The sequence below is a fragment of the Aquarana catesbeiana genome, linkage group LG10 (assembly GCF_042186555.1).
Source record: "Aquarana catesbeiana isolate 2022-GZ linkage group LG10, ASM4218655v1, whole genome shotgun sequence".
NCBI classification, from domain to species: Eukaryota; Metazoa; Chordata; class Amphibia; order Anura; family Ranidae; genus Aquarana; species Aquarana catesbeiana.
In genome coordinates, this window is record NC_133333.1 from 244,304,566 (window position 1) to 244,330,165 (window position 25,600).

The 25,600-nt window shown below is 44.8% G+C and overlaps 1 protein-coding gene across 4 annotated transcripts in view; it reads right to left on the minus strand.

Annotated features, from left to right (window-relative positions):
- Positions 1 to 25,600, minus strand: part of PKNOX2 (PBX/knotted 1 homeobox 2) — a 763,496-nt gene that overhangs the window by 261,037 nt on the left and 476,859 nt on the right. For all 4 annotated transcript variants that reach the window (XM_073603571.1, XM_073603573.1, XM_073603570.1 and 1 more), the window contains exon 4: positions 7,245 to 7,334. The gene's annotated coding sequence lies outside the window, so the exon portion shown is untranslated. The remainder of the gene's footprint in view (positions 1 to 7,244; positions 7,335 to 25,600) is intronic.

A 25,600-nucleotide genomic window follows, 5' to 3' on the forward strand; every position in this document is an offset into this window, starting at 1 on the left:
AGAGATTAAGAGAGGGGCTGAGCAGAGAGAAAGAGAGGGGCTGAGCAGAGAGAAAGAGGGGGGTTGAGCAGAGAGAGAGAGAGAGGGGCTGAGCAGAGAGAGGGGGGCTAAGCAGAGAGAGAGAGGGGGGGCTGGGCCGCGCCGTGGCTTTGTGTGTGAATGGACATGCAGAGCAGTGGCTCGGGAGTGAGCCTGCCTGGGTGCCCCCCAGAGAAAGCTGCTTGCTCTTGGGGCATTTGGAAGGAGGGAGGAGCCAGGAGCGCCGTTGGCGGGATCCCGATTAGAGGAGGATCTGGGCGCCCTATGCAAAACCACTGCTTGCTACTTTAAGACCAGGCCTTTTTCTGACATTTGTTGTTTACAAAGTTAAAATTACTTAGAACCCCCAAACATTATAAATATATTTTTTTTTAGCAGAGACCCTAGGGGATAAAATGGAGGTCGTTGCAAAATTTTATGTCACACTATAATCGCACATCGGTCTTTCAAACGCAATTACCTGTTTGGAGTTACAGAGGAGGTCTAGTGCAAGAAATATTGTTCTCCCTGTCCCTCTATTTATTTTAGCACTTTTATTTGTATTATTATAATGTAATATAAATAGGCACGACAGATCCTCTTTATTGAGAGACCTGGGATCAAAAAGACCTCAGATCTCTCATTTACCTTTATTACATTTTTGGGACCATTGACATTTATACAGCGATCAGTGCTATAAAAATGCCCTGATTACTGTATAAATGACACTGGCAGGGAAGGGGTTAACACTAGGGGGCGAGGTCGCTCCGCTCCTCCAAGGGCATAGAGGCCAGTGAGGGCCATCTTGCCCTCGCTTGACTTCCGGCCCAGCTATCTGCCAGACTGGACTGCATCCGGTTTACCGACAAGACCGGTAAACCCGAAAACAACCAGTAAGCGGCGGGGAGGGGAGGTGGGCACCTCTGCCACCGCCTATTTATCTGAAAGCCGGCCGCCTAACAGAAAAAAAAGAGTACAAATTTATCCGAAGTTACGAATTATCCGAAATAATGGATGCCGCATCTAAACGGATGGAACGTAACGATCTAATAATAATAAATAACAATAATAATAATAATAAAACCTTTTTATTATTATTATTTATTATTAATTTGTTCCATTCCATTTGTTTAGATACGGCATTCGTTATTTCGGATAATTCGTAACTTCAGATGAATTTCACTAACAGCCAAATTTGAAAGGAAATTCCAATACCTATTTTTTTCAGATTTTCGAATTTTCGAATTTCTGAATTTCCGAATTTTCGAATTCCGATATTCGGAAATTCTGAATTCGAGAATTAGGAATTTGAATATTCAGAAATTCGAAAATTTGAAAATTTGGAAATACGGAAATTTGAAATTCGAAAATTAAAAAATTCAGAACTCAAAAATTTGTAAATTTGGAGATTCAAAAATCCAAATTTTAGGATTTCCAAATTTTCGAATTTCCGAATTTTCGCATTTCCGAATTTCTTAATTTCCAAATTTCTGAATTTTCGAGTTTCCAAAAAAAGCAAAAAAACGAATGAAACTAAAACGAACCAATTTTTTGTCAGTGTACATGTCTAATATTGGGTTCCTCTTCTTTTTTTTATGCTTTTATTTTTAAATTCACCCCCCCCCCATTCTCCATCATTCGTCTAGGTGAATTATATCGGTGCCCCTGGCGCCTCCAGACATGCACATTGTTCCATTGGGGCGGGCCTAACGTCATATCAGTAAGCTGCCCCATTGTTGGTGTCAGTGGGAGGAATATTACTCCATCTTTGGTGTCAATGGGAGAAATAGCGCCCCATCATTTGTATCAATGGAAATTGGAGGAGGGGGTTGTTCACTGTTAGGGTGGTAAGGATGTGGAACTCACTTCCACAATTGGTGGAAAACTCTTAGATGGCCATCTTAGCAAGCACTATATACAGGGATATGGGATATGATTTATTTTTTTATTTTCACATGAACACACATAGGTTGAACTGAATGGACTGAAATCTTTATTCAGCCTTACCAACTAAGTACCTATATGTAACTATGAATAATGCCCCATCACTGGTATCAGTGGGAGAAATAGTGTTTAATCATTTTTATCTCTGGGAGAAATAAATTATGTCCCATTGTTAGTGTCAGTGGGAGAAATAGTGCCCCATCATTGCTATTAGTGGGAGGAATAGTGTTCCATCATTGGTATCAGTGGGAGGAATAGGGCCCCATCATTGGTGTCAGTGGGGGGGGGATAGTGCCCTATCATTGGTGTCAGTGGAAGTATTAGCACCCCATCATTGGTGTCAGTGGGAGGAATAGTGCCCCGTCATTGGTATCAGTGGGAGGAATAGGGCCCCATCATTGGATTTAGTGGGAGGAAGAGGGCCCCATCATTGGTGTCAGTGTGGGGGGGGGAATAGTGCCCTATCATTGGTGTCAGTGGGAGGAATAGTGCCCCATCATTGGTATCAGTGGGACGAATAGTGCCCCATCATTGGTATCAGTGGGTGGAATAGTGCCCCATCATTGGTATCAGTGGGAGGAATAGTGCCCTATCATTGGTATCAGTGGGAGGAATAGTGCCCCATCATTAGTATCAGTGGGAGGAATATGGCCCCATCATTGGTATCAGTTGGAGGAATAGTGCCCCATCATTGGTATCAGTGGGAGGAATATGGCCCCATCATTGGTATCAGTTGGAGGAATAGTGCCCCATCATTGGTATCAGTGGGAGGAATAGTGCCCCATCATTGGTATCAGTGGGAGGCATAGTGCCCTATCGTTGGTATCAGTGGGAGGCGTAGAGCCCCATCATTGGTATCAGTGGGAGGAATAGTGCCCCACCATTGGTATCAGTTGGAGGAATAGTGCCCCATCATTGGTGTCAGTTGGAGGAATAGTGCCCCATCATTGGTGTCAGTGGGAGGAATAGTGCCCCATTGTTGGTATCAGTGGGAGGCATAGTGCCCTATCGTTGGTATCAGTGGGAGGCGTAGAGCCCCATCATTGGTATCAGTGGGAGGTATAGCGCCCCACTACTTGTGTCAGTTGACGTACTGGTGCCTCATCGTTGGTATCAGTGGGAGGCATAGCGCCCCACTGTTGGTGCCAGTTAAAGGAAAGGTGCCTTATCTCTGGTGTCAGTAGGAGGATTGGTGCCCCAAATCAGTGGGAGGGATAATGCCCCAAGGGCTGGATAGAGGCAAGGAAAGAACTGCATGTAACAACGACAGCGCCATAGCACAAGGCAGAGTATGGAGGTAAATGGTCAATGACATACCTAGAGACAATGGAAGGAATAGCCCCCCCCCCCCCCCCCCCCGTCAATACTTCAAGCCGCCTTGTGAAATTACAATCTCTCTTTATGTTCTTCGCACACAGCCAGTGTAATCTACTACATCAACAACAGCAACAAAAAAAACCCCCAAACAGTTCAGCCTCACAGCCAGACACATGTACGGTTAGATCTCATTCCAATTGTTGTCTCCTTTGCTAATTTCATGGCATTTAGTCACGTCAGTGTTCTCACAGTCAATACGGGAAGAGATAAACTCATCTTACATAGGCTCACAGACCATACTCATGAGCAGATAGATTTTCTTCATCAATCGTAATGTGTCTCTTGAGGCAGAAACACTGAGTCACATCAGAACCCAACCTGACCCCCGTGAAAGTTTCCACAAGTACCAGTCAGGGCTTTAGTAATGAAGGCTTCTTAATCAATGGGATCTAGTATGTTCTGGGGAATAACAAGCTTCACTTCCAGACTGAAATCAATGGCACTGGGGGTTATCAAATATCATATCTCCAACTTTTCTAAAGCGGGCGACAAACACACCTTTTATCTCCAATTTTCGAAGGCAGAAGACTCCAGTCATGATGTCTTATGTGCAAGATAGAACAAAACAGAAAAAATAATAGTTATTGCGCAAAATCCATTTTTTTCATTTAGAGAACCCTTCCACTATTTATAACAATTAACACCACAAAAAACTGTAAAGCCAATCACCTAAAGTGAACCAGTCACTCTTTAGATCTCCTCCCAGGTCTACTCAGCAAATTTCTAAATGGAACAGAATGCATGCAGTTCTCAAAAAGTCACACAGCCCAGGGCTAGAGCCACCCTTTGACCTATGTTGAAATATGGCACATGTACCGCACCAGGCACAGGATTATGGCCATCTCAGGAGAATGTGGAGATGGACACCACAGTCTACACCAGCCGTTCTCACCCAAGGTTCTATGGAACCCTACGGTCCATCCAGTGGTTTTTAGGGGTTCCTTGAGGTGTGACTGATTGACCTCCCATCTGATGGTTCTTGATTAGTTCTTTGGAAGGCACGAGAGGTCTTTTTAGGTGTCTGTTAGGGTGGCATTAAGGTTACCAGTTTAGGGGAAGTATTCTTTCAACTGACCATCAACGTAAGGAGCATTCTTCTAATTATCAATGTAAAGAGCATTCTCCCAACTGACCATCAGTGTAAAGAGCATTCTTCCACCTGGCTATCAATGTAAAGAGCATTCTTCCACCTGGCTATCAATGTAAAGAGCATTCTTCCACCTGACCATCAATGTAAAGAGCATTCTTCCACCTGACCATCAATGTAAAGAGCATTCTTCCACCTGACCATCAATGTAAAGAGCATTCTTCCACCTGACCATCAATGTAAAGAGCATTCTTCCACCTGGCTATCAATGTAAAGAGCATTCTTCCACCTGACCATCAATGTAAAGAGCTTTCTCCCAACTGGCCATCAATGTAAAGAGCATTCTCCCACCTGATTATTAATGTAGAGACCATTCTTCCATCTGATTATAAATGTAAAGAGCATTCTTTCCACTGACCACCAATGTAAAGAGCTTTCTCCCTACTGACTATCAATGTAAAGATCATTCTTCCACCTGACCATCATCAATGTAAAGAGCATTTTCCCAACTGACTATCAATGTAAAGAGCATTTTCATACCTATCAATGTAAGGAGCATTCTTACCACTGACCACCAATGTAAGGAACATTCTTTCACCTAACTATCAATATAAAGAGCATTGTTCCCACCGACTACCAATGTAAGAAGCATTCTTCCACCTGACAATCAATGTAAGGAGCAATCTTCCAAATGACCATCAGTGTAAGAGGCATTTTTCCAAATGACCCCCAATGAAATGGTTTTAGCAGGGGTCCCCCGAGACCTGGAAATAACATTAAGGGTTCCTCTGGGGTAAAAAGGTTGTGAAAGGCTGATCTAGAGCCATGTTCCAGATTTCAAAATATGCTGATATCGCTAAAGGGATAAGATCACTGAACCTTCTCTGACCAGTGTAAACTGCTCTTGTAATTCTATTAATAAATCATCAGTAGAGAGTTGGGGGGGTGCTAAACCTAGCAAGCTGAACTAATAGTGTGTCTATCCGTTAGTGTAATGAAAAGTGCCTGTACTTACTTTCCTTCAGCCATAAAACTTTTATTCTGGGTACCACAAAACCCAGGAGGACATAATACATGAATGCTTTACATCCCAGTCAGGTTAAAGAGGATCATACTTCCCATATTCCCCAGTATTTGTATTATCCCTCGTATTCCCCTGAGCCAATGCCCCAGGACGACGTAATCTGTGACGAAACGTGTAGGGAGGAGCAGCGTGCTGACGTCACCGCGTTTTCGCGCCAGTCCCGGACCACGGGCTGCATTTTGAGCCGACCGGCATGTTTTTTAACCTGCGAGTTTTACATTCTATCAATGTAAGTGCAACATCTTTTTTTTTTTACCTAAATAAACCTTAAGATTTTACACTATGGAGGCTTTATCTTTTCTTGGAACCCCCTCTGTGATCGAGTACATTGGGCGGTGGAGGCTTAACAGCGCGATCCCCCCGGATGAATGAATGAGTAACCTGTATAGCGCTACATATGCAAACTTAATCGCCTCAAGGCGCTTTTGCCGCCAGTGTCCATCTGGGTCTTCAGAAGAGATGGGTCTGGAGCTTCTTCACGAAGGCCAAATGGTTTTCTTCCGAGCGGATGTTGATCTAGCGCGGTCGCTTACCCCGCAGGGTCCCGACGCACTTACAAAGACATACACATGGATGATCAAAGGCCCTGGCTGGGTATATAGCCACAAGTGTCTTAGACCTCCCTTAATAGGGGGTCTTAGGAGCTGGTAGGTGGAGGTGTTTCTCTGAACTGTCATGATTTCTTGGTGAAATTATCCACGATTAAGGGATCCTTCGGATATCACGTCACTTATATGGACTTTCTTGTTGTTATGCATATAGACTTTCTTCATCAATTATCAACATTTTTATTCTGGCGCAGTTTATTTTTGATCCAATGTATAAGCATATCGCAGAGGTGCTGCAAAGAAAGCAGAACAAGTCTCTTGGCTTGTTGAGGAGACCTCCTGTCACTTCTTTTGTCCCCCCTCCTAGAAATGCGTTGGCTGGTCATACTTGTTACAATCTCCAATAAACGCCTTCAAACTCACCCTCCAACTTCTACTTACTGGACACCGGGCGATCCTTTCTACCTACTCTTCCTAACTCACATGTGGAAACGACCTTAAGGCCATACCCAGAGCCCAGGCCCCATAAAAAAAAAAAGGGCTGACCATCATCATCTTTCTAGTTGAGCCCAAACCATTGGAAGGAAAACCTTCTGCCCCATGCCAACTCCATCACCCACCCACGACCAGTGACTGATTGAGTCAGTCCAGCGCAGTCTCCAACCCAGACGAGATAACAAAAACTAAGAAGCTTTGGCTGTAGACTTTGAGAATGAATTATTCCGCAGTATCTGCAGCTGCAGAGGTCAGTGGGATCTTTTTAAAAGCGTATTTACTGCTTGTTAAGAATATGTAAGTATTTAAATATCCACAGCCTGGCCACAGTTCTACATTAAACTTTACCTGTAAGCACCAGGGGGTGAATACACCCCACATTCAACAGGTGCCTGCATGCCAGGTCATAATACCCAGAGGCCAAATTGCCAACTAGTATGTTGCCAGGGGTTAGCAATTTTAGCGGGTAAGCAATTTTGTTATGTACTCCAATGTTAAGGTGCCTATAGTTATATCACAGTTTTTTTTATTTTTATTTTTTTTTCAAACAGGTGAACTTTAAAGTATCTATACATCGGAACTGAGGAGGCCCCACGGGACTGTGGTTCAAAAAGAGCATTTGTTTCAGCAGGCGGGGTCAGATGGCAGCCAAGTCTAATATTGATTCAGATAACTTTTTCTGATATCTTACCGTGCAGCGTGACACTGGAAGCCGAAGATCTGGGAACTTTCTGTACAAACCTCAATGAAAGAGGAAACCGCTGCGTATTATCCCATATACCTGCAGAGAGAAAATGTGAAAATGTTATATCAGACACGTGTGATCCTATACATGTGTACAGTTCCTGGTAGACATTAGACAAAATTAGACAAGTAGACAAAAATGTGTTCGTTTTCGTTTCATTCGTTTTTTTTTTTGTTTTTTTTTCGAGTCATTCATTATGATCGCAATTTGTAAAATTCGAAAAAATTTGAAAAATTAAAAAATTCGGAAATTTGAAATTTCAGAAATTCGAAAATCCGAGAATTCGAAAATCCAAGCATGAGAAAGAAAAGCTGAAAATTTGAAAGGACGAAAATCAGAAAATTCTAAATATTAACTAACTAACTAATAATAACTATTAAATTATAGGTATTGGAATTTTCTTTCAAATTTGGCTGTTAGTGAAGGTAACGAATGCAAATTTATCCAAAGTTACAAATTATCCGAAATAAGGAATGCCGCATCTAAACGAATGGAACAGAACAAATTATTAAATAATAATCATAATAATAATAAATTCCAAAATTTGAAAAATTAAAAAATTCGGAAATTTGAAATTTCGGAAATTTGTAAATTCGAAAATCCGAATATGAGAAAGAAATTCCGAAAATTTGAAAGAACAAAAATCTGAAAATTCTAAATAATAACTAACTAACTAATAATAACTATTAAATTATAGGTATTGGAATTTTCTTTCAAATTTGGCTGTTATTGAAGGTAACGAATGCGAATTTATCCAAAGTTACAAATTATTCGAAATAACGAATGTCGTATCTAAACAAATGGTACGGAATGAATTATTAATAAATAATAATAATAAAAAGTTTTTATTATTATTGTTATTTATTATCATTCATTTGTTTCGTTCCATTTGTTTAGATACGACATTCGTTATTTCGTATAATTCGTAACTTCGGGTAAATTTGTATTTGTTACCTTCACTAACAGCCAAATTTGAAAGAAAATTCCAATACCTATGATTTAATAGTTAGTAATAGTTAAGTTAGTTATTATTTCAAAGGTCCATAAAGACATGGATGAGCGAGTTTGAGGTGGAGGAACTTGACTGGCCTGCACAGAGTCCTGACCCCAACCTGATAGAACACCTTTGAGATGAATTAGAGCGGAGACTGCGAGCCAGGCCTTCTCTTCCAACATCAGTGCCTGACCTCACAAATGCGCTTCTGGAAGAATGGTCACACATTCCCATAGACACACTCCTAAACCTTGTGGACGGCCTTCCCAGAAGAGTTGAAGCTGTTATAGCGGCAAAGGGTGGGCCAACTCAATATTGAACCCTACGGACTAATGCCGCATACACACGGTCGGAATTTCAGCCCGCCAAAGACCGATGAGAGTTTTTTGTCGGAAAATGCGACCGTGTGTGCGCTCCATCAGACTTTTGCTGGCCGAATTCCAGCCAGCAAAAGATTTAGAGCGTGTTCTTAATTTTTCGGTCGGGAAAAGTTCCTATCCGAAAATGCGATCGTCTGTGGCAATTCCAATGCGCAAAATGCTTACACATGACTCGGAAACAATTCGACGCATGCTCGGGAGCACTGAACTTCATTTTCTCGGCTCATCGTGTACGCCACCGCGTTCTTGACGGTCGCAATTTCAGCAAACTTTTGCGTGACCGTGTGTATGCAAGGCAAACTTGAGCGGAATCCCGTCAGAAAAGCCGTCATATCTTTTTCCGATGAGAAATCCGCTCGTGTGTACGCGGCATAAGACTGCGATGCCATTAAAGTTCATGTGCGTGGAAAGGCAGCCGTCCCAATACTTTTGACAATATAGGGTAGATGAGGATCCTACTTGGAGGTGACTTCCATTAAAGTCTATGGGCACAAGTCGGATAGAAGTCGCCTTGAAGTAGTACAGGAACCTTTTCTAAAGTCAGAGCGACTTCAGTAGTGCTAATTAGCCGCTTAAGGACCGCCCCACATACATATACTACGGCAGGACGGCCCTTAAGCTCAAAATCACGTACATGAACATGATCTTCTTCTTCGGCTCGGGGGGCGCGTGGAGCCAATCACAGCGGAGGCCAATCAGCAGGTCCGGCGGACGCGATGTCTGCTGGGAACCCGTCGATCGTTCGTAGAGAGGCAGAACGGCAGTCTGCCTATGTAAACAAGGCAGACCGCCGTTCTGCCAGAGAGGAAAATGAAGATCTTGTGTTTCTGCTAAGCAGAAACACTGAGCTCTGTTTTCCTTTAGTCAAAACACCTCCCCCACAGTTAGAAAGCCCTCATAGGGAACACATTTAACCCTTTGATTGCCCCTGACGTTAACCCCTTCCCTACCAGTGTAATTTATACAGTGATAGTGCATTTTTTTTTTTTTAGCACAGATCACTGTATTGGTGTCACTGGTCCCCAAAAAGTGTCACTTAGTGTCAGTATGTCCGCAGCAATGTCGCAGTCCCGCTATAAGTCGCCGCCATTACTAGTAAAAAAATATTAAAAAAATAAGAAGTCCCTAAATTTATCCCATGGTTTGTAGACGCTGTAACTATAGCACAAACCAATCAATATTCGCTTATTGGGATTTTTTTTTTACCAAAAATATGTAGCAGAATACATATTGGCCTAAATTTTTTTACATTTTTTTTATTGGATATGTTTTATAGGAGAAAGTAAAAAATATTGTTTTTTTTTTTTTTTCAAAATTGTCTGTCTTTTTTTGTTTATAGCGCAAAAAAAAAAAAAAAAAAACGCAGAGGTGATCAAATACCTTACAAAAGAAAGCTCTATTTGTGGGGGAAAAAAAAAGGACGTCAATTTTTTTTTTTTTTTGGGTAGAACGTCGCACGACCGCGCAATTGTCAGTTAAAGTAACGCAGTTGGCCTGGTCAGGAAGGGGGTAAAACCTTCCAGAGCCGAAGTGGTTAAGACAGCTCTCATTGATTAACATGGGATTTCACATGTCATGCGACTTGAGGGTCTCACAAGTTGAGTCCCAATTCCCGGCAGTGTGAACCGAGCCTAACACTCCCCCCCCCCCCAGAATAACAGCTCTGCTGTCTTAAGGTGCCCCCCCGTGCTCATTCCTCCAGTGGGGGCACTCTAATACTCTAATACAGGAGGTGTGCTACTGGTCAGATCACCATGGGGAAAACAGAGGGAAAAAAAGCCAAAAAGAAAAAGAAAACTAATGCAGCCACCACATCTAATGATTGATAATCTGCAATATATGACATTTTTGTTTTTGTGGTTTTGGGTTCAATACCGCTGTAAATTAAAAAAAAAAAAAGTTGCATTGCGCAGAACATAACTTCCTTAACAAAAATCTATTTTATTTCGGACAGGCACATGAATCATTCCAAGAGAAGATTTTATTTGAAATGCAATTTCCGTATGACTATAAATTCCATATCCTTGTCTACACTTCATTATTATTAGGAGGTGATGAATGTTATCATTTCTACTAATGTTCCTAACGCTCAGAACAATCTGCGTGTTTTTATTTTTAAACTATTTTAAATGCGATTGTAGAAAACTAGATAAAAAAAACACAAGAGAAATGTGCAGACGGCCACAAATTGTCCATGTAATGTGCAAAACTCCTGGTGTCCCTTCTGTCCCTGCTGTGCTTCACGACTGCACTGCATGAGGAGGTGACAACACTTTCCAAAGTCTCCAATGCTGCTGACTAGGGTTGTCACCTGTCCAGGATTCGCCCGGACAGTTCGGGTTTGGAATCATGTGTCTGGGTTCGGGTTTGGAATCATGTGTTCGGGTTTGGAATCATGTGTCCGGGTTCGGGTTTGGAATCATGTGTCCAGGTTCGGGGTTTGGAATCATGTGTTCGGGTTTGGAATCATGTGTCCAGGTTCAGGTTTGGAATCATGTGTCCGGGTTCGGGTTTGGAATCATGTGTCCAGGTTCGGGTTTGGAATCATGTGTCCAGGTTCGGGTTTGGAATCATGTGTCCAGGTTCGGGTTTGGAATCATGTGTCCAGGTTCGGGTTTGGAATCATGTGTCCAGGTTCGGGTTTGGAATCATGTGTTCGGGTTCAGGTTTGGAATCATGTGTTCAGGTTCAGGTTTGGAATCATGTGTCCAGGTTCAGGTTTGGAATCATGTGTTCAGGTTCAGGTTTGGAATCATGTGTCCAGGTTCAGGTTTGGAATCATGTGTCCGGGTTCGGGTTTGGAATCATGTGTTCGGGTTCAGGTTTGGAATCATGTGTCCGGGTTCGGGTTTGGAATCATGTGTTCGGGTTCAGGTTTGGAATCATGTGTTCAGGTTCAGGTTTGGAATCATGTGTCCAGGTTCAGGTTTGGAATCATGTGTTCAGGTTCAGGTTTGGAATCATGTGTCCGGGTTCGGGATTGGAATCATGTGTTCGGGTTCGGGTTTGGAATCATGTGTTCGGGTTCGGAATCATGTGTTCAGGTTCGGGTTTGGAATCATGTGTTCAGGTTCGGGTTTGGAATCATGTGTTCAGGTTCGGGTTTGGAATCATGTGTCCGGGTTCGGGTTTGGAATCATGTGTCCGGGTTCGGGTTTGGAATCATGTGTCCGGGTTCAGGTTTGGAATCATGTGTCCAGGTTCAGGTTTGGAATCATGTGTCCAGGTTTGGGTTTGGAATCATGTGTCCAGGTTCGGGTTTGGAATCATGTGTCCAGGTTCGGGTTTGGAATCATGTGTCCAGGTTCAGGTTTGGAATCATGTGTCCGGGTTCGGGTTTGGAATCATGTGTCCAGGTTCAGGTTTGGAATCATGTGTCCAGGTTCAGGTTTGGAATCATGTGTTCAGGTTCGGGTTTGGAATCATGTGTTCAGGTTCGGGTTTGGAATCATGTGTCCGGGTTCGGGTTTGGAATCATGTGTCCGGGTTCGGGTTTGGAATCATGTGTCCGGGTTCGGGTTTGGAATCATGTGTTCAGGTTCGGGTTTAAAATCATGTGTCCGGGTTCGGGATTGGAATCATGTGTCCGGGTTCGGGTTTGGAATCATGTGTCCGGGTTCAGGTTTGGAATCATGTGTTCAGGTTCGGGTTTGGAATCATGTGTCCGGGTTCGGGATTGGAATCATGTGTTCGGGTTCGGGTTTGGAATCATGTGTCCGGGTTCGGGTTTGGAATCATGTGTCCGGGTTCGGGTTTGGAATCATGTGTCCGGGTTCGGGTTTGGAATCATGTGTTCAGGTTCGGGTTTGGAATCATGTGTCCGGGTTCGGGATTGGAATCATGTGTTCGGGTTCGGGTTTGGAATCATGTGTTCGGGTTCGGGTTTGGAATCATGTGTTCGGGTTCGGGTTTGGAATCATGTGTTCAGGTTCGGGTTTGGAATCATGTGTTCAGGTTCGGGTTTGGAATCATGTGTCCGGGTTCGGGTTTGGAATCATGTGTCCGGGTTCGGGTTTGGAATCATGTGTCCGGGTTCGGGTTTGGAATCATGTGTCCGGGTTCGGGTTTGGAATCATGTGTTCAGGTTCGGGTTTGGAATCATGTGTTCAGGTTCGGGTTTGGAATCATGTGTCCGGGTTCGGGTTTGGAATCATGTGTCCGGGTTCGGGTTTGGAATCATGTGTTCAGGTTCGGGTTTGGAATCATGTGTTCGGGTTCGGGTTTGGAATCATGTGTCCGGGTTCGGGTTTGGAATCATGTGTCCGGGTTCGGGTTTGGAATCATGTGTTCGGGTTTGGAATCATGTGTTCAGGTTCGGGTTTGGAATCCTGTGTCCGGGTTCGGGTTTGGAATCATGTGTCCGGGTTCGGGTTTGGAATCATGTGTCCGGGTTCGGGTTTGGAATCATGTGTCCGGGTTCGGGTTTGGAATCATGTGTTCAGGTTCGGGTTTGGAATCATGTGTCCGGGTTCGGGTTTGGAATCATGTGTTCAGGTTCGGGTTTGGAATCATGTGTCCGGGTTCGGGTTTGGAATCATGTGTCCGGGTTCGGGTTTGGAATCATGTGTCCAGGTTCTGAACCATGTGTCCGGGTTCGGTTTTGGAATCATGTGTCCAGGTTTCAGACTGTATGAAACCCGGACACATTATTTAGACTGGACTATGGCTTCCCAGCAGGGTTGCTGGCTGCAGTTGTCACAGCTGAGAGTGTCTGTTACACTCTTTCATGCTGCCCAAAGCCAGCACTAACAATCCCCACCTCCCCCCAAACACATATAGATGGGAGAGGAGAGAGGAGAGAGGAGAGAGGGCTCGATCTGCACCTCATCCCCCCCACCCCTACCCCTCTGTGTCCCCCCACACTCCAATCCCTGGTGCTGTGCCTCAGAAAAGGAAAGTGGGGGCCGGAAATTTGAAGTCCAGCAGCCTCAGATACATCTGGATAAGAGGTGCTGACTGCCAAGGGGTGAGTGAGCTCACCATCCATCCCGGTCTGTGACTGAAGTCTCCCCCTTCTCTCTCCTGCCTCTGTGTGAGTACACTAAGGCAAGGTCTGGGTTCTTTAAGTCCTCAGATCTCTCCTCTAGGCTGAAAAGCCTGAGATCCAAAAAAAAAAAACAAAAAAAAAAAATCTCAGCTTCCCAGCCAGAAAAAACGGCAGTGTTTACATCTGCCGTGAAAGTGACGTCATAGCGTTGCGCCCAGCCTCCAAAAGGTCATAGAGATGGTCAGGGACCATCTGGTCCTCGGTCAGCTCTATGGTAAATGGCTAATTCATTCTCCGGCTCGCCAATCGCACAGGCGAGCTGGTAGAAGCGCCGGAGGGCGGCGGGCTCAACACCCGCTATGATTATTTCTACATTGCAGGGAATCGCCAGCAGAACAAAAAAGATATCTGAACGATGCCTGCATCATGCCTACATCATTCAGATATCTCCACTGAAAGCCCAGGACATCATATGATGATGTCAATATGAAGTCCAGCAGTATGGAAGTGGCTAAAACTGCAACGCATGCTTCTAAATGAAATGAAGTAAAGTCAGGTGTGATCATTATATTTTTATCAAAGAACGTGAGAAAACTGAGAGCCAAATAGGAAACAAAGTACTACATAGCAAACACCTGCTGGAAGAGGGCGGGTAAGTAGGCCCGGGGTCACCTAGCCCACGTCTAAGCTAACGATACTCTAATGACCACACAAGGAGGTTTTTCACTAGAAGCTTTAGCCGCCTTAAGATTAGACATCGCAGATTTACAGCTGTCGCCGCGGCGAAAAAGAGATTCACCGACCAGCAGCCGCCACATGTTCTATGGAAGGAGTAAAGTCTTTAGCATCCAAATCCCTTAGCGCTCTTGAAAAAACAAAAAAAAACAACAAAAAAAAAAAAAAACAGCAAACGTTATGACTTCAATAAAAATCAAGAACATTTCCAGAACCATTAGTACTCATTATGACCACAGGAAAAGTTTTCCACGAGCAGATGTATGCCAGTCACCGCCGTGGTCCAAGCACAAAAAACATTGGCAGTCGTTTCAATAAGCGGCACGCTTGGACTTGCCTTCTCTGGCTGGGTCCCGGCGGAGCTCATTCCGAGCTTATTTTCTGAAAAAAAGGTGAAGAACTGAGGGCTGGAGCCATAGCAAACTGCAGATGGTTGCCAGGAGCAGAATGAGGTCAGCACATGCAGCGCGGTGTCAGGAGGCCTGTGCGCTGTACGCTCAGAGTCAGACGCTGGCTTCGTGTCATCCTCTCCCTGGTGGAAGCAAAGCCGCTGAAACGGAGCAATGGAGCTGGGCTCTGTCATCGCGTATTACGAATTATGGCCCCCCTGGCCAAGGTTTCACAGCACAACCCGCCGACACATAAGCAGAAGACTCAACCTGTGGCAGAGTTTATTTTATTTATTTTATTCATGTCGTGCCAACTCACTCTGCAGCACAGAGAACTATTCACACCAGGTCCTACCTCCAAAGGTGGAGATAGGACTTTCTCAACCTTTTCACCCCTGAGGAACCGTGGAAAAAGGTGGAACTTCACCCTCCCCGTCAACTTTATCTCATTCACCTTCTGGCCCCCTCCTTAGAAAGAACCATCTCCGATGGTGGAGATAGGACTTTCTCAACCTTTTTACCCCTGGAGAACCCTGAAAATAGGTGGAACTTCACCCTCCCCGTCAACTTTATGTCATTCACCTTCTGGCCCCCTCCTTAGAAAAAAACATCTCCGATGGTGGAGATAGGACTTTCTCAACCTTTTTACCCCTGGAGAACCCTGAAAATAGGTGGAACTTCACCCTCCCCGTCAACTTTATGTCATTCACCTTCTGCCCCCCTCCTTAGAAAGAACCATCTCCGATGGTGGAGATAGGACTTTCTCAACCCTTTTACCCCTGAGGAACCCTGGAAATAGATGGAACTTCACCCTCCCCATCAACTTTATGTCATTCACCTTCTGCCCCCCTGCTTACACAGAACCATCTCCAATGGTGGAGATAGGAATTTCTCAAGCTTTTTACCCCTTAGGAACCCTGGAAGTAGGTGGAACTTCACCTTTCCGGTCAACTTTGTCATTTACCTTCTGCCCCCCTGCTTAGACAGAACCATCTCCAATGGTGGAGATAGGACTTTCTCAACCTCTTTACCCCTGAGGAACCCTTGAAGTAGGTGAAACTTCACCTTTCCCATCAACTTTATGTCATTCACCTTCTGCCCCCCTCCTTAGACAGAACCATCTCCGATGGTGGAGATAGGACTTTCTCAACCTTTTTACCACTGAGGAACCCTGGAAGTAGGTGAAACTTCACCTTTCCCATCAACTTTATGTCATTCACCTTCTGCCCCCCTTCTTAGACAGACCTGGATATTTTTTATCCGCTTTCATGCATGCGGGCGGCCCGTGCAGGCACAGCAATGTACCTGTACATCGCTGCCTTTTTTCCGGGTACAGGGCGCATGTACCCCCGCCCGCCTAATCCCGCTGTGATTGTAGACATACAGAAATGGGGAGAGCCAGCAACACTGTAATCCGGCGTCCCTGGGGTGGGGCGGGGGGGCAGAGAGGGCCCTGACCCCCCCGACATTATGCTGTGCCCCACCATGTGCCCCCCCCCCCCAATAAAAAAAAAATATATTTTTTTTTACAAAAAGGCAATGTCTAAGAGGGAGAGCGTCCCCAGTCAGCTCCTGCGGGTGATTCCTCCCCCCTCCCTCTGCTCGCTGACACTGTATAATGCGAGCGCTCACACAACCACGGCCGCCCTATGTGCTCCTTCCCCTGCATCCTCATTGGCAGGGAGAAGAGCGAGTTGCAGGAAGGACTCCACCAGGACTCTCAGTTACTGAAAAAACAGACTGATTTCTCCCGTCCTTAGGACAGGAGAACCAGCCTGTAAATTCCAAGAGATGCCAGACCAGCGCTGTCAATAGCAGGGGCAGGACAGCAAGAGGAGGCTGGGGAACCCCACAGTGGCAGAACACCAGGGCCCGGTGGCAAGACATCCTTTGCAACCCTGATAGTTCTCCCACTGCTTTGGACCCTTATATTTTCTTGGTATGCTGGTGACATATATCTCTTGTTTTCTGCCACCCTGGGGGGGGAGCGGTGTGTATACCGCTCCTTCACCGCTCCTGCCTGTTGAAAGCAATGGGACAGTGCGGCTATACCGCCGACAAAGCGCCTCCGCAGAGGCGCTTTGCGGTGGTTTTTAACCCTTTCTTGGCCGCTAGCGGGGGGGAGTAAAACCCCCAGCTAGCGGCCGAATACCGACAGTAAAGCGCCGCTAAGAATGGCGGCGCTTTACTGCCAACGCACCTCCCGCCCCAGTGTGAAAGGGGCCTTAGGAGATACTTTATTGGTTACATCAGATTGACAGATAAATGAGATGGCTGACGCGTTTGGCAAAAGAGCCTTAGTCGTAGCTGATTCATGGCCGGGACCTGCTGATCGGCTGTGTCCAATCACAGTCCAGAGCTCTGTGTTGACACACAACACAGAATTCTGTACAGAGGGAACCATCTCTCTGTTTCTTCTCCCTGCAAATCAGGGAGTAGAAACAAAGAGATATTTAATAAAAAGCAGCACACATTACACACATTGTACACAGTGGGAGTCTGCCAGCAGGTCCCAGCCAATGATTCACGGGTGGGACCTGCTTATCGGCTGTGTGCAATCACAGCTCAGAGCCCTGTGTTGACAAACAACACAGAAATCTGTACAGAGAGAACAATCTCTTGTTTCTTCTCTCTGCAAATCAGGGATAAAAAAACAGAGAGATTCTTAGTAAAAATCAACACATATTTCACATATTAAGCACACAATTAACCCCTTGATTACCCAAAACATTAACCCCTTCCCAGCCAGTGTCATTAGTGCAGTGACAGTGTATAGTATTAGCACTGATCACTGTATTAGTGTCACTGGAGATGTCAGTGACAGTTAGTCAGTTACCACCCAGTGTCAGTGAGTGTCAGATTGCACTATCACAGTCCCACTATAAGTCAGGGATCGCGGCCAACACCTTTGAGATCAATTAGAGTGGAGAGTGCGAGCCAGGCCTTCTCGTCCAACATCAGTGCCTGACCTCACAAATGTGCTTCTGGAAGAATGGTCAAACATTCCCATAGACACACTCCTAAAGATTGTGGACAGTCTTCCCAGAAGAGTTGAAGCTGTTATAGCTGCAAAGGGTGGGCCAACTCAATATTGAACCCTCCGGACTAAGACTGGGATGTCATTAAAGTTCAGGTGTGTAAAGGCAGGCGTCCCAATACTTTTGGTAATATAGTGTGTGTGTATATATATATATTGGTTTTCGTTAAAGAAGTTATAGAATCTACAAATGATGGTATGTACATTGAAATTTATATATAAATTCCAATATACATACCATCATTTGTAGACGCTATAACTTTCACGAAAACCAATCAATGTACACTTATTGGGATTTTTTCTTTACCAAAGAAGTGTACATTTCTGAAGAATTTTTTTTTTTTTTTTAAATATTGGATATGTTTAAAACAGAAAGTAAAAAATACAATATAGTTTGTCTATAAAAAAAACAGAGATTTGTTTATAAGAAAAAACAGATTTGTATATATATAAAAAAAAATATGGATTTGTTTTGAAAGAAAAGAGAGATTTGTTTATAAAAAAAAATGATTTGTTAAAAAAAACAAAAAAAAAAAACAGAGATTTGTTTATGAAAACGGTGTTTGTTTATAAAAGAACCAAATTGTTTATAAGAAAAAAAATGAGATTTGTTTAAAAAAAGAAAAAAAACCCAAGGATTTGTTAAAAAAAAAAAAAAAAAAAAAAAAGAGATTTGTTTTTCAGAAAAGAACAGATATTTGTTTACAAAAAGAAAAACACATATTTGTTTATTTAAAAAAAAAAGGCAGTGATTTGTTAATAAAAAAAGGGATTTGTTTATAAAAGAACAATTTTGTTAAAAAAAAAAAAAAAAAAAAAAAAACAGAGATTTGTTTATTTTAAAAAAAAATGATTTGTTTATAAAAAAGATTTGTTAAAAAAAAACCCAGAGATTTGTTTATTTTTTTTTTAAAATGATTTGTTTATAAAAAAGATTTGTTTATTAAAAATAAACAAAAACAAAGATTTGTTTTGAAAAAACACAGAAATTTTTATTATAAAAAAAACAGAGATTTGTTTATAAAAAAAATACAATTATTTAGTAAACAATGAAAAAATATACACACATACCCCTCAAGATACGATCGACTTCTGAATCACAAAGATGAAGATGTACTACAAGGGAATCTGCCACAGTAAACGTATTAAACCCAGTGAAGAAACACTTCATTATGAAGTAGAATTAGCACTTGTGGGCGATTTAATGTGACACCGCCATGTTACATATTGCCGCTGCTGATTTGCAAACTTGATATTTTTCACATTGTCACTCGGCGAACAACCAGGAAAATGTGAGGGGGTGTTAAACTGACATGTTTGAAATCATAGTCTAAAATAAAGAGGTTTCAAAAGGAGAGAGGAAAAAAAAAGACGCAACAGGAGGATTATAACCAGCATTGATGTATTAGATGTTGGGAGAGGGGGGGAGCATTTGTGGAATGAGAACGTAAATGTTAATAAACCTATGCCGGTAAAAATGTCCCATCATACCTTATCTTATTGCTTCTTTCCTGGACCCTTTTAACATGCAACCATCCTTTGCCGCAAAATTGGCTTCGTAAAGCGTGGTGTTCATAACTGCCCCCTCCAGGGAGTCTTCACTGCCTTGCGGGGTCCTCCTAGAATCATGCTTGCCAACTGTCCCGGATTTGCTGGGACAGTCCCGCTTTTTACCAAGCTGTCCCGGGCTGGCCGTGTCCTGGACAGCATCCAGAATCTGGGGGTGTTTGTTAGGCTTCATGTACATGACAAAAAATAGGCTATGAGCTGTGATTTTTTTCCACCACCACCCCCCTGATCATCTAGCCACGAATAAACATGGCCAGTGGCACGTTGATACAAAGTGGCCGGTGCCGCAGTTGTGGTTTGACGTGGCAAAATGATACAACAGGTCGCGTTTGGCGGCAGTACTATACCGAACGCCACCGATTGTATACATTTGGCCATGAAGCACCACAACCGCGAGAGTGTGTAATGACATTGTGTTTGGCACAGTGCCTCCACCAAAACGCAACCCATTCAAGTGAAAGGTGCCATGCCGCAACGGCATACCAAATGCAGTATTTCAATTAAAATTCTCCAATTGGCTGAAAAAACTACATAGATAAAAGTATTTAAGAGGTGGTGGTATCACCTTCCAAATGCCTGGCAACCTCTCCCCTTCTCATTGTGCCCACACCGGTTGTAAGCTTAGGGCATGCAATCGCAGTGTTGCTGGGGTCCATAGCCATGTGCCTCCTTGGGCTTCCATGCTAGGGGCATGCATGTGCAGTGTGGCAGGGGGTCCTTTTCATTGCGCCCACTTGGGTGGCAGGCAAGCGCATTGCAGCCAGGGTCCTTACAATGTGCCCCCTTGGGCTGCCATGCCTTGCGCAGTGCGGCTGGGGTACTTATTGTGCTTAGGGCACACATGAACTGTGTGCCGGCTGGGCAAGTTGCAGTGGGGGCTGGTGCTCAATATTTTTTTGGGGGGGGGGGTGGCAAACAAACCTGGCCCCCCCCCCACTCTCACTCCTGCTCCCCCCCCCTGCGGGACGGACAGGTAGGAGGCTATTAGTGGCCTTATCTTAGGAGGCCGAGGACGAGGTGGTGCTGGATTCTGGATAGGGCTCCTGGAAGCTGGAAGAGGCTTCTGCTGCCCCTCTACCTGCTGCTCCTTGCTCCAGTTGGCAGAGAAGAGCCAGGGCTGTTGTTTCTCCTCCCGAACAGGTAGTGGGCCCTGAGACCCGATTGGCCCGGAGTGATAAGACAGCCAAATCAATGCCCTCTTCTACCACCCCCCCCCCCCGCCACACACACAACTAAATGCAAAGGCAGCCATATGGGGGTGTCAGGGCTGGGCTCAGCCCTTCCTTCTCTGAGCTGGCCGCTCAGCTGTTGGCTAATTGCCAGCTCCTATCTCTCCACAGTTACTCAGCTGTTGATGATATCCTGCTCGTCAGTCCTGCCTACTTAAGCTGTCCAGTCCAGAGGATCTCTGCCTTTGCCTTGGCCAACATCACAGAAACTATCTCCTGCGATCCTGTTCAAGACTTGCTTTGCTGACATCCCTTCTGGCTCCAGATCCTGCTTGCTGTTCCACTACATTGATCTCTGACCTCTGTCTTGTCTGACTATCCGTTTCGGTTACCGAACTTTGGCTATGTTTTGACTAAGTTTGTTCTTTTTACTTTTATTATTAAACAAGTGTGATTTAACTGTACTTCTGTCTCGGTCTGATTTCATGGTTTCTGACAGGGTGTATACTAGAGTTGCCACCTTTTCTTCAGGTCAAACCCAAACACTTTAGCGGCCTGGGACACCTTTGGGTGCTCCAAGGAGAGTAGTATTGTGGGGCGCATAGCATGCCGCGGCAAAAAGTGTGACATCATCGCCTTGCCCCCCCCCCAGTGATGCTGAACCTGCCCCCAGACAGCCGCCCGCAGCTCCCAGATGGCAACAGATTTGTGTGTGACTATTTTGGTTACTTGGGGAGCCACAGCCCGGTCTGAATATTGTGTTCGCCTGAAACCCGGACACATGATTAAAAAACCCGGACTGTCCAGGTGAATCCCGGACAGGTGGTAACCCTAGGGTATGCACAATTTTCCCAAGCTCGCACAGAAATGGCAGAAAATGGAAAAAGGACAGCCGCACTCCAAAATAATGCATTTATTGCATAAAGCTTGATCCATACATCAATCAGAGACACAGGTCCAGATGATAGTTGACGCGTTTCACACCGTTAATGACGCTTAATCATAGCTTGCTCAAATGAATGGGGCTGCACTGTGCGGCAACTTCCCTGCAACCTCACGCACTGTATCGCAGTGCTGCGGGCATTTAGGGGTTAAAACAGACGCGAAGGAGGCAATGCAATGCCTCCAAACTCCCTCTGAAGAGCCACCACAGATCGCTCTTCAGTGGGAAGAATCCCTGGGGGGGGGGAAAGGGTCCGAAGCGCGTTGTCATAGCAACAGGGCAGCCATCCCATAAGTTGTGGATCCGTCTTCTCATGTAGCTCCGAGCCCTATGTCAGCTTTACCTGCCATTGTCATCCCTCTGCTGCCTCACACACTGCGGCTTGCACTATGAATATAGGACTCAGCCTAACCCCTTCGTGCCTCAGCCTTTTTCTGGCACTTGTTGCTTACAAGTTAAAATCAGTATTTTTTGCTAGAAAATTATTTCGAACCCCCAAACATTTATTTATATATGTGTATGTATATATATATATATATATATATATATATATATGTGTGTGTGTGTGTGTGTGTGTGTGTAGCAGTACCCCCGTAGGGGCTGCTGGGTTGGTTATAGCGATCCGCCAATCACCCTGCTGCTAAACTCCCATGCACCATTCTATAGGCAATAAACAGTCACTTTGATCCATTTTCGTGGCTTTTTATTTGCGGGATAAACTTGGATGGAAATGAGGGAAAATACGAGATGCCCCTGATATAGAGCTTTCTTAAGATTTCTTGTGGCCTTGGCCTGGTATCTTGAGTTTTCCCTGAATTATCTTCTTTGCATTGTGCAAATCCTTTACTGCATAGTTACTGAGTTGCTAGCTTCACTTCCAATAGAACAAGAGGAACGACTCTGAATAGTCCCTATATGTAGACTAGAATGATAATGTCGCCTTGACCCAAAGGTGCACACAGCTTCCTTCTCCAGCTTCTATGAATCGGACAATCACTCAGTCTCTGGAAGTTATTACCAATGTGCTAACCAGGCCGGAGATGACACGGCATCTCTCCCCAATGACCTGACACATGGCAAACGGACTACTACTTTCAGCCAGTCCATTCTCCCCGACCACACAGCATTCTACATTGCTCTGACCAATTCTCTTGCTGCCTTAACTTCGCACTGACCTGCTCCTGTGTATCAAAGTCCTGTGTTCCCCGGTCACAGAAATCTGATATGCTGATCTACATCTACTTCCGCCGCTTTACTTCTACTTCCTTCGCTTGATCTTCTTCACATCCAAGCCCTGTGTTCCCCGGTCACAGAAATCCCGATGCACTCCACAGAGCTGAAGATCTTTATCTTTAGTTTCCTCCCAGATGGCTCCTCCATCCCTCCTCCGCGCATGGCGCATCCCCGCATTGGGGATGCCCAGGGCGACACATCCCTTACTCCATGCTGTCCTTCCTGTGCACTAGAACTCTCCCCCCAACTCCCGAAGCATGTGACCTCAGCCTATATGAGAGGCCTGCCCCCTGCCAATCCAAGTTAATCATTGCTTAGTGCTCCTCACATGAGCTGCCTGCCAATCAAGTCTCAAGTCCAGCCTCTCTTCCAGAACAATTCCTCTAGATCAGAAGAGGCAACTCTGAGCCAAAGTGTAGGTGGCCACACCTCCTCTACACTGACACTCCCACTCCCAGACCAAAACAACCAGGCCTGAAATGAAACACAGGACGGGCTAAATTTACCTGTATCTGAGCCATACAGCTAACAAAATACTAATCTAGCATCTACCTGTAAGTAGAGGGTCGTCCTATGCGGTCGTTTCTGCGCGCAAGCTCGGAGGGACAGGGCACTCTAAATAGTTTTTATTTTTTAATTGTTTATATTTTAATTTTTTATACTGCCCTTTGAAATTTTTTCTTCTTGATCACTTTTATTGCTGCGACAAAGAATGTAAACATCCCTTGTGACAGTAATAGGCAGAGGCCACCGCCTTTAAGTCTTCAGTAAGTCGGAATTAATGTCATGACATCGCTTCCGGGTTACTAGATCCAAAACCCGATCAAAGCCAATTCCAGCTGTGTTCGGGTCTCTGGCCAGCTGGCCGGAGACCCGTACAAAGTTAGTCGCTCGGGCCTCCCTGTGGCGCGGAACAGCCCGGGCGAGCCGCGGAAGGCGGCGAGAGGGGGGGGGGACGTCCCCTCCTGCTGCTTGTAATATCAGGGGCTGTTTAGCCGCGAATCGGTTGCTATTACAAGAAAGCCGACTGTCTGGTTTAAAAAATGCTACCGATGCGTGCAGTTGCCGGTACGACCCCCTGGAAGACGAAGACCGCATATTTGTGTTACGGCGACGTTAAGGGGTTAAACTTCACTCTGACAGTGTCTTCCAGCAGCCATTTCCATCTTTGGAGCTTACCCCATCCATTGGGCTGGAAGTCGGCTCAGCCAGTAGCAGGCTGTGGAGATCTCCCTGGGTGTTCTGTCCTGCATTTTTACACCTGCAGGAGGAGGAAAACCCGGACACATTATTCAGACCGGGAGCGGGCTGTGGCTCCCCAAGTAACCAAGATAGTCACACACAAATCTGTTGCCATTGGGAGCTGTGGGTGGCTGTCCGGGGGCAAGTTCAACATCACTGGGGGGGCAGGGTGATGATGTCAGCAAGAACAATTTGGCTACACCCACTGCTCGTTGTGGCACGCTATGCCCACTGCATTACTACTCTCCTTGGGGCACCCAATGGTGTCCCAGGCTGCTAAAGTGTTCAGGTTTGGCTTGAAGAAAAAGTGGCAACCCTAAGCTCATCTGGTTCTCTTGGCTCACTTAGCCTTAATCGCAGTGCCCTGCTGCATGGCCCACTCCTGGCTTCTGGATAGGGATTCTCCTGACACCCCCAATAGGAGCCCACCTGACTCCTGGAACGAGACTTCTTGTTTCTTGGCTACTGGCTGGGGCACCTCTGACCCCTGGGTTAGACCTTCTGTCTCCTATATGGGTGCAGTCTCTAAACTGGGAGCCCTGAGCTTAGGCTTGAGTATATAACGATATATATGCCTGTGTACTCCAAACAGGCTGCAGGCACCTGGTAAAATCCAGATATGGGATTGAAGGTTCTGTCCCACCCAAGACACTTTGGAATCTTCAAGCTCCAGGCCCCGATTCAGGTTTACAGAATCCAGAGAAAGCCCAAAACACAACTTCCTCTGCTCAGAAACAAACATCTCAAACTTTGCATTAAGCCTTAATGGGAATCCTGTCATTGTCTCTTACATACAGTACCTTGCAAAAGTATTCATACCCCTTAAAATTTTTCCACATTTTGTCATGTTACAACCAAAAATGTAAATGTATTTTATTGGGATTTTATGTGATAGACCAACACAAAGTGGCACATAATTGTGAAGTGGAATGAAAATAATAAAAGGTTTTCAAAATTTTTAACAGATGAATATCTGAAAAGTGTGGCGTACATTTGTATTCAGCCCCCTTTAAAGCCTCGTACACACGATCGGATTTTACCGACGGGAATTGTGCGATGACAGGCTGTTGGCGGAAAATCCGACCGTGTGTATGTTCCATCGGACAATTGTTGTCGGATTTTCCGTGGACAAATGTTGGATGGCAGGCTTTAAAATTTTTCGCGGACAAATGTCTGTTGTTGGATTTTCCGAGCGTGTGTACACAAGTCCATCGGACAAAAGTCCAAAGTACAAACACGCATGCTCGGAAGCAAGGACGAGCCGGTAAACTATTTGTAAACTATCGTCTGTAATGGAGAATTAACATTCGTGATGCGGCAAATTCTGAAATCTCAAAATGCAGCGCACAATTCTCTTCTTCTTTAATGGGATAATAATGAAGCTGCCTTGCTGGTGATACTGATGGATTATTGCAAACAAATTTTCAAAGGCTTTTTTTTTCTAGTGATATCAAGAATAATATTATTACGCTTTTTGGGCAAGTTACCACAACACCATTATCCCGAAGTTTTTAAGATCAAAGATACAACTATGTTGGTGTCCCTTGTCAATTTTACATTGTATTTTTTTAAATGTAACTGCCGACTCCCAAACTGTCATTTGAAATAAATTACATAGCCAAGT